Source organism: Bactrocera latifrons, unplaced genomic scaffold, assembly GCF_001853355.1.
Source record: "Bactrocera latifrons isolate USDA-ARS-PBARC rearing strain unplaced genomic scaffold, ASM185335v1 scaffold_17, whole genome shotgun sequence".
In the NCBI taxonomy this organism is placed as follows: Eukaryota; Metazoa; Arthropoda; class Insecta; order Diptera; family Tephritidae; genus Bactrocera; species Bactrocera latifrons.
Window position 1 is genome coordinate 1,278,690 of NW_017535185.1, and position 18,322 is coordinate 1,297,011.

Genomic DNA, 18,322 nt, shown 5'->3' on the forward strand with positions numbered 1-18,322 from the left:
ACTGCTTTAAAATGCATAAGACTTAAGGAGGGTGTATAAAACTTCTACAAGCTTCAAATTTTAAGATAAAATCAAGAAGCATATCACAAAAATAAGAAGATATGCCACTTTATAGAATTCCAAAAAAGTTGAGAAGCATGATTGACATTTTTAACAATGGCATACCAATCATTCCAGATTAAAATGTGTTCTATTTGTTTATATATGACAGTTTCAGTGATTGTATACCAATCACTACATTGTGTACCACATGTTCATAAAAGAAATTTTCAACTAATTAAGGATGCCTTTAAGCAACATTTATTGAACAAAGAAATGAAACTTGATAACGATATTGCAGGAAATTCAAATGGACAAAGCTACCAATATTTTACACACCAACCACGTAATGTTTAAAACTTGTAGATTAGTTAATCAGCTATTACATATACACATCTACTTTTCCTCTTCAATTACACCTTGTTACACACAACTACACCATAAAATTACCATTTAAAAGTGAGGATGACCGCCTACACAACCATTGATTTTTGACTACAATTAACCTATTTCATATGTACACATTTCGGAGAAGCCTACAGCAATGGCCTTAATTAAGTACTAATGAACATGAAGTTCGGTAAAGCATCGTGTTATTTCGAAAACGCACAATATAGCTGAAACAAGCACAACAACAACGTGCGCCAAGCTAACGCAAACACTGGCTTGTGTAATTAAATATAATTTACCTGAAGCAATAATTGTCTACTCTTGACTTTCGCAAGAAAATAATCAATAAATTAGCAAATATTGTTTATCCTGAGAACAAACGTCACGCGCACACCAACACACAAGCATTTGTAGCTGTAAAGTATGAACAAGGTTACTCATACGCAATGGCGTCAGCTAAAACAAGTCTCTAGTTAAATTGTGTTTATTACCTGCAAGTCGGTCGATGGCAAAACTTTTATTTATTTGTTGACATGCAACAGCTGTCACATTGCAGCTGTGGAAATCTGCGCTGAGCTGCTGCTGAGCTTGCGGCAAAGCTAAGAGGTAAATGAACGACCGGAAAATGCGTAAACAGAAAATAATTTTTTGCTGAACGTAAACTAAAAGCTTAAGTTTGTGAAAGAGTAAAAGGTGACAAAATATTGCTCAACTACGAAACGCTTGCGAAGATGCGAAGTCGCTTTACGCGAGCCTGTCAAAGTAATGCTGTCAGTAGGATTAAGGCTTAAAGTATAAAAGCTATAAAGATAATGACAGCAAACAAACAATCAGCTTGTGGCTAACAGCTTATAAAGGAGACGTTTGCAAGGTAAAACTTAAAGACGATTATGACGAAAAGTTAACAACATCTAGGTTAATATTTTCGAGCATTTAAAGCTGCTTTATTAAATATATTGAAATTACATCGTCATAAAAATGTAAACCAGACAAGAAAAAATGTTTCCAAATCGAACTTTTTCGATTTCTGCCTGGCTTCATTATTTTTTCTACTACACAAAAGCTTAAAGATTTTCACTTTTCTACAGAAAGTGTGCTCACATCTATACATTTGCATAATTAATAATTTTTTATTCAACTTCCGTCCTTATCACAGCTTTTCACAGTGTGAGCTTAGCTGCCCCAGCCGCCGTTGCACCAAACCGAGCGCTTTCCTCGTTTATTTCATTTCATGCAGAAAATTGTTATCGCATTATTTTGCTTGTATCATTGTTATTTTTGCTATTGTTTGTATGTATTGCGCTTATCTTTATTTTTGTGCTTTTATGTGTTTAGCATTAGTATAGCTGTTGTTGTTGTTTTTTAGCTAAATGTACCTTGTAATTGTTGGTACTTATGCTTTTATCATTACACGAGCTTTGCTTTCGCTTTCATTCTTAGCACTGTTGTTGTTTTACCTTTAATTTATCGTTATGCGCTTGCTTCGCCGCCAACTGCATGCATAAATACTGCGCATATACATTTATATAACGGTTATTGTTGTAGTATTCTGACAATTAGCGGTTTTGTTTCGTAATTTAATGGGGCAGTCAAATTTAATGGTGAATTAATTGAAATCTTCAAGGCGTGTGTATGCTCTACATAGCTCTCGATTACTTTTGTGGGGGTGTGTGTGGAAATTGAGGAGTGTAAGTGAATGAAACTTAAGTGGTTTGACGTGCACTTACTACTTCGAAAAGCAATTGTATGTGTATTTGTAATTGATGACTGCTGCGAGTTGACAGTAATGGTGCGTTAATAGCAAATTACCGGAAGTAATGGCAGCATATTTCTAGAAATTTTATTGAAGTGTGGTGGCTTGGGCGAGTATATGGCATAGTGTGGGTCACTATGATGTTGGCATCAAAGTGTTATTAGTAGGAGTGATATGCACAATATATTTTATCGCTTTATAATGCAATTTCTATGACTTTTGTGCCTAGCGAGTGTTCTGGAACACATTTTACATTTTGAAGTCACTATATTATAGTATTATGTTTGTCTATATAATGCATACTCGTAATCCTCTACTTAAGCCCAAAGGAAAGGAACTTATTTAAGAAGCTTTCTTGAGACGAACTTGTGAGCTTTTTGGAACACGAGTCTTTGGAACCCTACTTTACAGCTCCGCTAATAAAATTTTCGGAAGCGTCTTTATTTTATAAACCTCAATGTCACTGATGGGGTAAATAACATCTACAATTAAAAATAACATGCCTTGAGAATTTGTTGTTTTAGATGAAAATCAAATTTGTTCTTGCAGCCTAACAGCAGAGTTCAAATTTTATCATAACGTCATCTTTGCTAAGGAACACCTTATACTTGAAAAATATTTGAAAGGTGGCTACACCGTTCAAGAGCAGTTAAAAATGTGGTTTACTACAGATACTTACTGGTGTTATAGTTGTTTTAGATCAAAACTAAATTTGTTCTTGCAGAATCTCTTGACGTTATCTTTGGTAAAAAAAACACCTTTAACCTTTTTTAGGATATAGAGGTGTAGTGATAGCATATCCAAGTCGTAGAGCATGTTGCCTCAATAAGTCTCTCATAATAGATCTCTTTTTAGCTCAAACGTCTGGATGTTACGTTTTGTTGGAAAAGATGACCTCCAGTCCGTTTTGCTGTTATTTTTCTTTCGAAACAGTAACTGGTAGTAATTTCCTATGATTGGTATGTATGTGTCTGTGCTATGATCGCGGTTCTTATATTGGCTTACATAGTTTGGCTTAACACAACATTTTTCGAAACCATAAGGAGAATTTTGTTGTGATCAACTTTTTTGAGGCATTCTAACTTTTATATATTCACTTTCTTTTTCTTATTTGACAACTTTACTGTATAAAATTATCTCCAATCCACTCTTCTTTGAAAATAGCAAGAATTTAATATGTTCAATAATAGTCTGTGCTGTAATTAGTGTTCATAACGTAGCTCAGATAGGGTTAATACTGTATTTCTCGAAACTAGATGGAAAAATTTGCTGAGATCTTACGAAAAAAAAAACTTCAAGAATAACTTTTCTGAGGCACTCTACCTCTTACATATTCACTAAATTCTTCCAATTTGGTATGTGTCTGTGCTATAATTAGTGTTAGTAGCTTCGCTCAGTTACGGTTAAACTATATTTCTCGAAGCTGAATGGGAGAGAATCTGCTGAGTTCTTGCAAGAAATACATCAAGAACAACTTTTTTGAGGCACTTCAGTCGAAAATTACTTAATATTTGCAATATATTCTTAAAATACGCTCTTAATATAACGCTTAAAACCGAATAGCGTATTAAGTGTATGGAAACTTTTAATACATCTAGAATCAACCAAGGAATAATACAAGACCAAAATTGAAAAAAGTCGAACAAGAAACTTTTCAAATATATTCGAAATAATATGATATTTTTAACATTTCAGCTTTTCCATTATTTTTTCTTTATTTACGTTCCCTGCACTCTAATTGATAATAGCAAACCTCTACTAAAATACATATTTACAAAGCAACCATAAACAAAAGTAAAAATAAAAACACACTAATGAACCAACTTAAATTAATGAAAGAAAAACATAGCCCATGGCATTCACGGAAAAACTTCGAAATACGTTAGAGTAACGCTTACAACTAACTAATGAAGAAACAATTTCGAACTGAGCCATGCTTGAGTTGAGAAAATAAGAAAAAGATTTAAAGCTTCTCAACCAAAAATTAATTTCAAATAGCTTCTTCACTGACGCCATAACGGTGGCGACTTCCGATAAAGCACACAAATTCATACAAATAAAAGCAACTCTAAGTTATGTAAATAGAGCAAAAGCAAAATAACGGAAACGATAGCGCCAAAGAAAAACGACATAAACAGCGGCAGAAACGAGGAAGATGTGATGGTAAAAGTTTACGAAAATTCGAGAGTTATTGAAAACCGATGGAGGGTGCGAAGAAAAGGCGTGGTGACAACCACTAAATGACTGGAAAGAATGGTAGGAGTAATGTCATGACTGAAAACCAGTTTACTTCTTAAATTGAGATTCGCACGCTACGAAATGGTCAACGAAGAAAAGCAAATAACCAAAAACTCGCAAAAGTCAATATAAACAAGACGAAAAACAATCAACGGCGGCAATACCGTTAAAGGGACGGTAAAATTAATTGAATATCGACACTTATGGTGGTGCTATAACGACGTCGCTACAAATGCTAGAAAGCAGAGTGAGCTGTGAGCAGGCAAATATTGTAGGAGACTATGAAAGGTTGTCAGGAGTAAGCATGGTGAGGCCGACGGTTTGCGCAGCGACAACATTTTGGGTACTGTAAACAGTGCTGCCACTAATGAGCGTCTTTATTGGAAAGTTTCTTGATAACGACAAAACTATAGTCAATATGTACATACATATATAAAATGGTAGCTGAACTCTCATATCACTAAAGTTTCTCGTCGTAGCAATTCAGTAAAAGTATCAACGTGAGGAGAAACTGTAACGCAATAAAATAATATAAATAAACGCTTTAATAAATGGGGAAATAATAATTAATGACCAAAACTGTTTATAATCAGAAAAAGGCAAATTATGATGGTAATTTCTACATTAAAAACTCATTAGCTTAGCGTTTGCTGGTTTGCTAAGAGCTAGGTTAAGCACATTTTCCCCATTTGCGGTGTGTGTATTGACTAAATTCCATGTTTTGAACCGCGCGGTGAAGGGATTTTATATGCAGTCTAACGACATTCTCAACAAGTGAGGGGAAGGAATTTGCATTGGATCGAAGATTGAACAAACTGAATCGCAGCTATTAATTCAACACCTTGGTAAAAGGTGGTCCTCTATAGCCCGCTAAATTAATTATTCTTGATGGGGACAATACAATACATATACAATTTTACATTTATAAGAATAAGAGGATTTTCTCGATCGTAGAGTTCTGTAAGGTTGGTTGTATGACTAAAAGATATCGAACGGCTTAAAAGAAAAAATATGTATTTTAATAGAATCCCAAAATAAAAATGTCTGAAGATTCTGTCTGAATTCTTGAGAAAAGAAATGGGAGCGAACAGGTAACGTCATTATTGTTGGAACACAAATTTATCGAGTTCTCTGAGACAAATACTTCCAATTATATATTTAATAATTCTTAATTTCTTCTGTAGTCGAAAATTTCCCCTAAAGGTATAAAAGTAGACTGCAAGCATTTTCCAAAAAGGGCTTGAAAGTTTACCAAATCCCTTTTCACGATTACAAAATACGACGTGATGATATGATTCTCGCCCCACCTTCTTCACGTTTTCAATGCAATATTTTTCCGTGTTTGAGTTTCGGTAATCTGTCTTTCCATTTCACTCTTTATTAACTTATTTTGAAAAAAAAATATATATACTATATCGCTTCTTCCATTTTCTTCTCTCATGTCTCATCAACAATAAATGTTAATTTTTCAATAAATTCCTTAGAAATTTGTTGAATTTTTAAATGTCAAAGTTCGACAAATCATCCATTGCAATACACCACCACACTTTCACATTTTGAAATAGTATATTTTAACAAACGCACTCGCGCACACTCAACACAACAATCGATATGCAATCAGCAAATGCCCAAAAATGCGCAAAAACATTGCACAATAAATTGGGCTTCCTGCGCAAATGCCACAAAGTAATCGCAGAAAATTATTCTGGACCAACAGCGTCAACCGCAGATGCGACATTAGATAATGATATAGACACATGCGCAAACAACTATACACACACGTACTCATTTAAAAGTAGATGTTGAAAATATATATGTATGAGTATTTTGTGGCATGTCAGCTGCTAAATGATAGTTGCCGCCGCAACTGCCACAATTCGTTGGAAAATGTGGCAGACAACCGCGAATTGTGAATTCTGCTGATATAGTCAATTACTTGCATATGTATTGGTGCATATTTCTAACACAACTGCATTCATCTATACATATGTATCTAGATACACATACATATATGGAAACAAATATCGCCATGAAATAGCGTGTTGACCCATTAAAATGTTTTTTACGCTGGTCGCACAGCCGCGGCAGTCGCAGCGGCTGAAGGCTGGAGTGGCTGAAGGGGGAAATGTAAATGTGCAGAGTGCGCAAATTTACAATGACTAAATTATTCGCATGAAATGCCAAAAATTATAAATAACGCATTGACAAATATTTGCTCGCGAAATGATTGACAAGCACCAGCAATATATGTATGTATATTTTTGCCATAGCAGTAAAGGTTGGTCCAAATACAGGAATATATGAAAAAGGTATTGAATATGAAATCAAGGTAAACTGAAGACCATCATTGAAGTCGGTTTAATAGTCGAAACCTAACTATTACATAGAAAGCATCAAGCATACAGCAGCGACAAAAATGCATATAAGAAAAGATATTTATAGTTATCGATTTACACTTGAAATAATCGATTAATTGTCGTAAATTTCTTAATCTGAAATGGTTAAGTAATAAGGAAATTAGTGCAAGAAAACTTATTTATAGTTATCGATATAAGTAAGCTCCCATTAATCGATTGTTTATAAAAATCAACGGTTAACCTGAAATATAGTTTAGTTATAAATAAATTAGTAAGTGGAAAAAAAATATATATGTATCGATATACCCTGGAAGTAATCGATTAATTGTTTAAATTTATTCATCTAAATAACGATTACTTATAAAAACTTTTTACATCTTACCTCTAGTCACTTAAAAAATATTTTTTTAATATAAAGTATGATTAATCGACGCACAAAACTAGATTAACTTCCGATTACTTGCTTAAATTTATTGACTATTTAATGGGAGGATGGAGTCATGTGTAGAAGTTCACGCAAGTGAGGAAAGTTTTCTGATCGCCATTCACTTGGGAATGGCCAGAAACGATTCTTTTACATATGACTCAAGCAGCTCACGACTTCCGGTCTTTGACCAAGTATCCTCTGGGTAGCCTAAGAACATCCGTTCGAAGGTGAGCTAAAGTGAGAAGGCGAAACATTCCCTGCATAGGGTTCTGCGCTGGGTTTGGGACCCGCCACGTAAAAAAAACCACCCCAATGAAAACCCAACAACAGCCTCGGATGAGAGACCCCACTTTTGATGACGACTATGGCAAATAAATTTAATATATCTGTGAACTAAATTACAGTAAAGTTTTTTATTTGAGAGGTATTACATTTATTATCATTAATCGATTAATCGATTAATATGTATACGACTAAAATTTATCGACTATTATACGATTAATTGTTTGAACTCATCGATTATTTGAATTTTAACAAATATTCGATTATGAAAAAATCAAAAAGGAAAGTGAGAATCAATACATGACTAGTGATATAAATTTATCGATTTTTTATACTAATCGATTAATCTAAAACAAATGATAAACAAGTTTGCACTAATTAAAAGCTTAATAGCTTGCCAAACCGATATATGAGTAACTAAATAATGCATTAAAAAATTAACTTCCGATAACTTTATTAAAAGTATCGATGATTTATTACACATATTATTAATCGAATTCGAACTAAATTAGCGAGAAGTTTTATATTTAACGTATCATATGTACTATCATTAGTAGATTAACACTCGAATAACTTTTCAAATTTATCAATTGTTTATTAAATTTAACGATTAATCTAAAATATACAAATATACAATACAAGAACCAAATAGTGACAAATATATGGTTAACGGTTCAAGTTTATCGATTATTTATTAAATTAATCGATTCAACAAAATTACAAAGCCAACATATCGTAGACCTAGATAGATAAATCAGCTTCCGATAAAATTTTTAAATTTCGCGATTATTTATAAAATAAAAATATAAATTAATCGATTATGTATGAAATAAATCGATAAATTTACAACAAATTGGCGTAAAGTTGTATGCATTAAACGTCTTAAATTTGGTTTCATTAATCCATTAAAAACGATTACTTTGTTAAATATATCGATTATTTATTAAATTTATCGATTATTTCTTAAATTTATCGATGAATCTAATAAATGTAAGAGCAAAATAGAAATCAATACCCGATTAATGGCTAAAATTTATCGACTATTTATTAAATTAAGCGATTTAATTAAAACAAAAAATGTGTAAAATTTTTGTTCAGGCCTTATGAGTTTATCAATTAGCAATGTTAATTTTAAACGATAATTTTCATTACATTCATTACGATTTTAGTAATAGCAACGAAATTCCTGACGACAATAATTTTTAGAACAAGGCGTACTTAGATTTATATAGTGAGTGGGCCAACAACTTAAGTGAATAAAGGTCATGATTGAAGCGTTATGGAATATGAATGAGCGGACGGCGCGCACAAGCATAAGCATAAATACAATTATGAACTCAAACTCCACAAATGTTTACATATGCATGTATATTATAGACTTTTATTTATATATATTCATACAAATGTATATATATAATATATAGAGCTACAGTTGCGTGAGCATGCATCTACATTACATAAATACATATTAGTAACAACAAAAATCCCACAAAAACACAATAATCATATTCATACATAATAATACTTGTAACAAAGGCTACTAAATATATGAGCTTACACACACGCACACATGGTCTCTCATACATGCTGTACCGGAACTCACATTGTCCTCGGCGTTGATGTGTGTTGGTGTGTGTCACTACAATGTCATTGCTAAGCTTCGCACGCATATTCTGTCTCGCCACCTCTGCCTTGCTGCCACTTCAGCACCGCACATAACCGCACATATTTGTGTTTTTGTTGTTAATATGCACATCACTTAACATTATTATTATCATTCGCTTATTGTTATTACGCCTTGATATGCGTGTTATTGTCGTTTTGCTGCTTATTTGTTGGCATTTATTGTGGCTTGCATATTTTATTTTCGCGTTTTATTATTGCTTTCACATTGTTGTTGTTGGTTTTTATCATTGTTATCGTCATTATGCAGGGCTTATGTTCGTTGCTTAACAAATATTTAGTGGATTAGTGAGTAGATATGAGTGTGTGTCGGCGTTGGTGTAATTTTTCACTGAAATGCGTTGTCTGCGCATGTATGTGTGTGTGTGTGTATTTGTATGGGAAGCGCTATAATCCACCTCGAAGCGCCGGTAAGTAGACAATGAGTTTGACATTAATTTTGCGGTTACGCAAATATTACATTTAAATAAATTTATTGTCTAAATTAGCATTTGGATGCCTGCTGACAACCTGACAACCTAGTTATGTGAACTAAGTGTGACAAATATGTGAATTCTAAATTATTTTCACCGAAAATGTCATATTTTATATAATAAGGACACATTATAACACAAAACCTCAATTATGTTTTTTGTTTTTTTTTTTTTTTTTGAATTATTATTCAGGAAATGTGAAATAGTTTGAACCTAATTTTGTCATTTTTATTCAAAACACCTGCTGAAATATATATTACTTTACTAGTAATAAGTTAATGCAAGAACAAATTTTATAGTTATCGATATACGATTGAATTAATCGATTAATTGTTTATATTTAAATCTAAAATGCACTTAACTAATAATTAAATTATTAAAAGAAGACAGATACATATGGATTTATCGATATACGATAACATTAATCGATTAATTGTTTAAATTGCTAAATAAATATATTATTCTAATAAAGATAAGAATAAAACATTTTTCTTACTTATCGACAAACGATTAAATTAATCGATTAATTGTTAAATTTTCTAAATCTGAAATATATTTTACTAGTAAAGATGTTAGTGCAAGAAAAGATATTTGTAGTTATCGATAAACGATTAAATAAATAGATTAATAGCCGTTATTGAGGTACTTAATCTGAAATGTGTTTCACAAATAAGTAAATGATTACAAAAACACACATACATATATATTTATCTATATACATACACTTACATTAATCGATTAATTGATGTGCTACTTTTCATCACCACTGACTATCTGCTTCCGAAAGTTAACGAGATAGTAAGGAAAGTTTAATTGCAGACGGCATCAAAATCAGACAATGGGAGTGACACCGCCTACCAATATGTGGAGTTTTATATTTCAAATGTGAAAAATGTGGAAATGTGATTTAGATATTTTGAAGTTAAAAATATATGTTATTGAAATATGTTACACAAATAATGAAATTACTCCTATTGTTCATATGGAAATTAAAAGTAAAACCCTAAAGTAGCTTGCCTAGTATATATATTGCATTTAATTTATTAAAAACTAAATTTTCTCTTCACTGACCAGTATGAGACAAAAAAAGGAGAATATCATTGGTAATCAACCCCATCTTAGACACACAAACACATGTATGCCCTTGACAGAAGTACGACGGAAAACCAACATGGCTTGGTTCAAAATACGCATGAGTCAAAATTTTCGCAAAAGAGGTCAAGTGTTGTGCATATGATTTATATTTTCATACAGCTGCCGTATGCACACATAGACATAAATACATATATACAAATAAAGAAATATTAAAAGTATACGGTTAATGACATTACAAACACATATACATACATATATGCATATATTGCATGGCGAAATAGCACGGCAAGCACTTCAGATAAATTATGAATGATATTTGTACATTTTTACTATACAAAAGACTGCAAAAATGTTGCTTGTATGTATCTGTGTTGGTGCAAGCGCCCGTCTGCCAAAAGTAGCACAACAAGTACGTAAGAAAAATTACATTGTTCTCAACACTGTAATGAGTTGATGCACTCGAAAAATATTTGGCTAAGATAAGCGACAGATAATGAGAACTGTTGTTCGCAACGCAGCAACGCGCAATAACAAATATAACAAGTGAAATTCAACAGCAAAATATGAGCACTTAAGCTGCTGGCGAATATGTCTGTATGTAAATATTATACATACATTCGTCTGTCTGCAGGCAATATCAAGATACGCGGTAGTAACAATAGCTATGATGAGGCAAATGAGGTAATGCTGTTTTTTTATATTATTATTTTTATTCTTCTTTAAATAAGCTGCAATTTCGTGAATTTGCATCCCTCAGCAATAAGCTTTTACTGATCTTCAATTAAAATTTACAAGGCGGAAGCGATGTAATCTGATTTATATTCACAGAGTGGCTACTTGAAGTTGATGGATAATGATCCATTGTTATAAAAAAAGATTACATGCCAGAACATATCAGAAAATAATACAAGAGTCAAGAGAAATGAAACTTAATCATTAATTTTGGGGTAATTATGTTAGAATTGATGAATATTTATATTCTTCGAGGACACATTTTACAAGAATACTTGTGCATCAAGGTTTATATCTGTCGAGGCACTGTTAACTCAGCAAAACTCTTCAAAATTATTTGTGTGCTTTTTGGAGATATAACAAACATTACATAGAAAAGTAGTGAAGGAAATGTTCTTTGAAACGTGAAATTTCGGGATCCAAGCTCGGGGTTAACATTTTGGGGACACCTACCTGAATACTACTTCAAATCACGAAATATCATGTTGAATGAGTATAATTTTAGAAACTCTGAGAAACTAAGAAACCACTCCCACAACAGTCGGATCTATGTACGTAACCGGAACGGACCAGCCCTAGGACTGTCAAACCGGCAGCATTCTCTGCTTTGACTGTATTTAGATCCAGAATATGAATCAGTTAAATGGTTCTTTTCTGAAACTTTTCAGTTTTATGGATGCCGAAGTTAAACAAGATTGCTATGAAAGGCCAAAAACGATCATTTGGGATCGCTGATGAAAATACAATCAATTCTCGTTGAATAAACCCATATTACAGTTTTCAATACAAATGCTGGTTCCAGAGGAATGACGTTTAAAAACGGGTCTTAAAAATGAAATTTCTGCACTATTTTTAATATTGAAGTTCCAGTAGCGGGCACCGTAATTTCATAAAAAATTACGAATCCGGCACAACTTCATATAATACCGAGAATTTGTTGGAACCAAACACAATTTAAATACCTATATAATACAAAGTTGACATACAACATTAATCGGTATCGCATTCGTCTTGATACAAATTTCTTCGCAACAAGATCAATTTCATATTAACCAAGCTCTGCAAATCCACCCTTGACTATCCATACCTTATATCGAAGGAAAACTAAACTAACGAGTGCCTCCGACTGAACACAACCTAAATATAACTTTAATTTTGCCTGCAACATTAATCGACATTGTCTTCATTTTGATCCCAATTACTGAGCTTATGATCAATTTCAGATTAACCAAAGTTTTCTAAATCAAGCCTTTTACTTTTGGCATAAGAAGACTACGTTCATACCTTATGTCGGAGAATACTAAACTAACGAAGACCTCTTACCGAACAGAAACTAAATATAAATTCAATTTAGTATGCAACTTTAATAGCTATCTCCATCGTTTTTGCTCAACAAGATCAATTTCACATTAACCCAGCTTTTCAAATCCTATATTTCTTTCCTGGTAGAAAAAAGAATGGTAATGCCTTATATCTAAGAAAAATTAAACTAACTAGGGTCCTACTTGGCTACGTAGGCCAAACTATCTAGTAAATTCAAAAACACTTTCGTACCTGCAATCTTAATATTTTGGAAATGTTAATCCTGGTGATAAAACTTTGCTGTCTTGCGCTGGGAGTATTTATATCCAGTTTTTCGCTAGAACCGTCCCAAAAAATATATCGCAAAGTGTCAAAGAACTGTCAAAAATATGTATAAAAAGCTTAATACCTTCATCACTATCATTATCAGGGAATAAGACAATATGTTTCTCCAATTTCTAACAAAACTTATACAAATGTTTTGCCTTGAGCGTAAAATTTTTGAAGAAAAGCTAACAACGAATAAAAACATCGCAAACTTGCTGCTCAAGAAAGCGCCAACAATTCCACTCAAAAGTTATCTAAAGAGAAAACGAGGGAGAGAGAGAACGAGAACGGGAGTAAAAGTGGCGCCGTTTGGGAGCAACGATTACCACTAATGCATGCATAAAAGCTCTCGTCCAATGAGCACTGATCAATAAATATTGATGCGCCAACTGCCAAGCATAAGCCAAAAGAGCGTGTGAGAGCAAACCCACAATATCTAAGAGAAAAGCAAATTACTATAAAACGTAATAAAGAGCGCTACAAATGACAAACGTCAAATGGAGCATACAAATATTTTGTTAGATTTTTTTTTTATAAAAACAAAAACACTGCGGAACAGCAACAAGTGATCGCATTTTGCCGGCTCCCCAACATTGATGACAACAACGTCAAGCAGCGCCGTTAGCGGCGCACAAACAAAACTTGGACTGCGTGTTTGCGTACGAAGCGCGCTCAGCTGCTACCAACAACTTGCCGCTATGGCTGTTTGACAGCGCGCTTTCGTACTCGTAAATTGCGACGAACGTTTTGATCTTTTTAGCCGGTTTTGCGAACGTCGTGCGCGCGTTGGTCAGCCGGCAACGTCGTCTGCGGCGGCGGCGGCGGCGGCTACCTTTCGCAGCAGTTCCAAGCGACAACTGCGCGACAGAGTTAGCCCAGCACCAGGCAAGGCGTCAAACGTTAACTTTTTCAAAACGCTAGCGTACCAATCAGTCGTTCTTGAATTGCGAGCGCGTGCGAACGTTCGGTATTAAGTTAAATTTTGTCGATAGAAATATTATTTGGTTGCCGAAAAATTGTTTGTGTAATATTTTTTTTTGTATGACGAAAGCGAACAATTTAATTTAGTTGATTTATGAAAAATTTATTACGTACAATAAATTTACGTGAACGGCAGTGGTGTGAGAAATATACCAAATTAACTGCAAAAATAGTGGCGTGTGTTAAAATCTGTAATATATAGGTGAATAGCTGAAGAAAGCAAGAAAAAATTTAAGTGAAACGATAAATTTTGTTGTTCCGGAAATTTTACGAACTGGGTATTTTGGTGAAATATTGGGGTAGTTTTGTGAAACATTTGGGAAAGCAAATGCTGATTGAGTATGGAATATGAAAATTAATGTTTAGATATTATATTATAACATGTAAAACGCTGTTATATTATAATAACAACAAATTTAAAACAAACAAAAAAAGAAAAAAGGAATAAAATAGAATTAAAAAATAGCAAAAATAGAAACTACTCAATTTGATTGACGTTTTACAATTAAACAAAGCTCGTGTTTTTTTTTTTTTTTTGTTTTTTGTTGTTTTGACTACCCATAACTGTGAGGAAGCACTGTTAAAAATATATAAAAAATAAAAAAAATAATTGAAAATATATATAAAAAATAAAAAAAAAATAATTGAAAATATATAAAAAAAAATAAAAATAATAATAATTAAAAATATATAAGAAAGTTATTTAAAAACAAGTATACAAAAGCACAACAATAATAACAATTTAGTTAAAAAAACTTGTAAAGGTAAGTCTACATAATACCAACTTCTTTTAATATAATATATTTTCCAATTTAAACTGTAATACTTTTTGTTAATATTTTTATTTATTCGAGCCGATAAAATTTTTTTTTTCATTAATTATATTTATCTTTCGCAATTTTTTTAAATTCTTTTCCCGCTTGACATTTCTAAAATCTCCAAAATTGTGTCAAAACTTTCAACACACAATATAGATATCCGTTTTCAAGCCAATAATAAATTTTGCAAACAACAGGTGTTTCTGACAAAAATTTTGAAATAAATAACAGTGAAAAATATACGAGCACAAATTTTTTAATTTAAATATAAACTCTTAAACTCATACTACGTGACAAGTACACAGCTCTACAAAAGAAAAAAAAATTTTAGGCAAGCAGTTTTTTTTTTTTTGTTGCACTAGATGTCTCAGTCAGAGAAGTTTGTTTTAAGTTCTCTGTCTCAGTATAATTTTAATGCTTTGAAGTGTCCAGATTGCGACCTTATTTATGAAAATACTGAATGTGTTCTTGTGTTTAAAGTAATTGCATGTCTAATTAATTGATAAATATCAACTTACTAAAGTGTGACCCATTTTGGGGTTCCTTACTTTTTTAGAGGAAAAGCACAGAAACAGATTCTGATGATTCACTCGGCCCATAAACATCGCCAAATACTTCATTTTGATGAAATGGCAGCTTTCCTCTTCAGGTTGCTTTTTGTCCCAAATGCGGCAATTGTGCTTGTTTACATATACATTCAACCAGAAATGGGCCGCATCGCTGAACAAAAATTGGCTCAAAAACGTCGACTGCTAAAATCGAAAAGATCGAGCGTAATTTTTTTTTTTTTACATAAAGTTCAATAGTCAATAAGACAAAGAACCGCTCGAAGTAATAAAAATATTTTTGCAATTTGTCGATTCCAAGATGTTCTCAGTAATTGGGAATGCTTCAAATCACAACGCGGCGAATTTCGCAAAAATGTTTTGGGCTACCATCTGTATAAAATTGTACGCATTCAAGAACGTCATGAATTTGCTGATTTCTCTTTGAAAAAACTTGAAAACCATAAGAATTTTTTTAAGAAAACCATCTTCTGCGATGAAGCTGACTTTCATCAGTGTTATCATCGATTTGTAACGCTCTGACAGTAGCGGTTATGGTGCGATAAATAAACAAAACTGTCGGTTCCGGTAGGTTTTGGTCTATTGGGATCATCGGTCTGTACTTCTTTCGAAATGAAGCTGGTGGTGACACCATTACTGTCAATGGAAAGCGGTACAGATCGATGATAACCTACTTTTTATGGCCGTAATTAGACCAGGTTGATCTTAACTGTATCTGGTTTCAGCAATACGAGCTTATGTGCCACAGTTTGGAGATACAATTATTTGAAAAAATTGGGACTTTGAAAAGTTGCTCAAGGAAGTTTTGATTAAAACCATTATACTACTTATTGTGGGGTTATTTAAAGTCACTGCTCTTTAGCATTAAACTAGATTCTATTCAAGCTTTGGAAGTCAATATAACGTGCTATTCATAACATACGACTTGTTTTAGTGGAAAATGTACTCTAAAATTGGGTTCATTAATTCGTTCCTGCAAAAGTAGTCCTACAATCCTTATCGATTGTACTTCAGATTAAATAAAAATATATTGGAATGAGTTTTTTCTTTTTTTTATTTTATTTTTTTTTTTTTATTTTTTTTTTTTTTTTTTTTTTTTCTTTTTTTGTTTTTTTTTGTTTTTTTTTTTTTTTTTTTTTTAAAGAAATAATGTCACTGTTATTGGAAAACTCTATATACATATGAAGTCAATTGAACTATGCCCATTGTTTTATCTGTCTATACGCTAGCTACTCCCGCAAATTTAGAGATATCGAATTGAAATTGGGCACACGTCCTTTTCTCACCAATAAGCTGTTCTGTTAGTGGAATTGCTGATATCGGATCGAGTAAAATGAAATTCTTGTATGCCAACCTTTAGATGAGGTTCTCTACCTCCAAGTGGGATGACAAATGGAGTGATCTCTGCTTCTTGATTGAATGGAGTGATCTACTAGTATATATTTTGGGAAAGCCTTCCAAAATGGAGTTTTTTAATAAAGCTCTTGTTTGGCAATATTTCATTATTGTATTGATTGCTTTCACAATTTTTTTTTTGTTTTTTGAATAAAGCGCTTTGTTCTCAATTACAAGTGAAAAGGGAAATATTTTTGTGTTTATTAATGTTGGCGTACGATTATAAGCAACAGGCTTTAAAGCGATGTAAATATTTTTTAACGAATATAAAATAATAATTTTTGAGAAATATATATATGTATGTGACCTGGTCTACGAAAAGGGAGCTAACGTGTGAAAACTAGTTTATGACTTTTTGGATTCTATCACGTGAAAAAGCATCTCATCTTCCATCCCAATCAACTAAGATTTTTTAACACCTAAGCCCCCTTTCCGTAGACCAGGTCACATATATGTATATAAGCTTTTATATCAATAAATATCAATATATTTTTTTTAATACTGCCAGTTTAAAAACACACGCTTTTGTATAATATATGCGTGGATAAAATAATTTATTGAACTACCATAAATTATACACCGAGAAGCAGCCGAATTCCCAACAAACATTAAATACGTCACAGCAGCCGCAGTGCCGCAAGCTGCACAGTAGCGCTTAGAAAAATCATAATGGTGTTGAGAGACTAATAAAAAACACATAAATAAATAAAATAAAAATAAGTAATAAGAAAAAACTTGAAAGCGTTGCGACGCGCTGCGAAATGCGTAAAAGCAAATGCGCGCGCATACCCATAAACACACACATATATATACATATACATATATATATATATACATAATACATATATACATAAAAACTCAATAATCAACAAATACTAGTACAAAAACAAATTCACGGAAAAGTTGTTATAGGAAAAGAATTGCACGCTAGCAAGCTGTCATGGCAAACACTATACTCGGAGATACTCACATTAGATTTTGAAAAGTTAATCGTTGTTGTTGTATTTCAATCATTCCCACTTTTGTATTGTAGTTTTTGGTAACTGAATGCTAGTCACTACGTTTACTATATCAGACAACTCCATATTACATACGTTCCGAGCCAGCATAGTGTATGTTTGTACGTATGCCGGTGTGAAGGTAAGCGGCGCAGCGTTAGTTTTCTCTGTGCGCTTACTTACGCATCATACTATTTTTTTTTTTTGTGTTTTGTAGATAAGATAAGCAAATAACACGTCTAGTACTGAGGTAAGCGTTGGAAACATGCATTGTGGATATGTACATACATATATGTATATATGTTTATGTGTGTGTGATGTATGAGTATAGCTCCACGCAGACGTGAAGTGAAGCAAAGTGTGATAAAGTTATTTTTTGTATGGTTTGGAGTCATGCTGCTTAATGGGCCATAATATAATTTTTTTTTTTTGTTTTTTTTTTTTTGTTTTAATATTCAAAGATAAA

General features: G+C 32.6%; 1 protein-coding gene and 1 long non-coding RNA gene across 3 annotated transcripts in view; one reads left to right on the forward strand and one right to left on the reverse strand.

The window, feature by feature from the left end:
• Window positions 1-18,322, reverse strand: part of LOC108966784 (cysteine-rich motor neuron 1 protein) — a 378,691-nt gene that overhangs the window by 207,130 nt on the left and 153,239 nt on the right. The gene's annotated exons all lie outside the window — the stretch shown is intronic.
• LOC108966787 overlaps window positions 14,802-18,322 on the forward strand; it is an 83,347-nt gene continuing 79,826 nt past the window's right edge. Inside the window, exon 1 of the long non-coding RNA XR_001993215.1 lies at window positions 14,802-14,843. This is a non-coding gene — a long non-coding RNA (uncharacterized LOC108966787). The remainder of the gene's footprint in view (window positions 14,844-18,322) is intronic.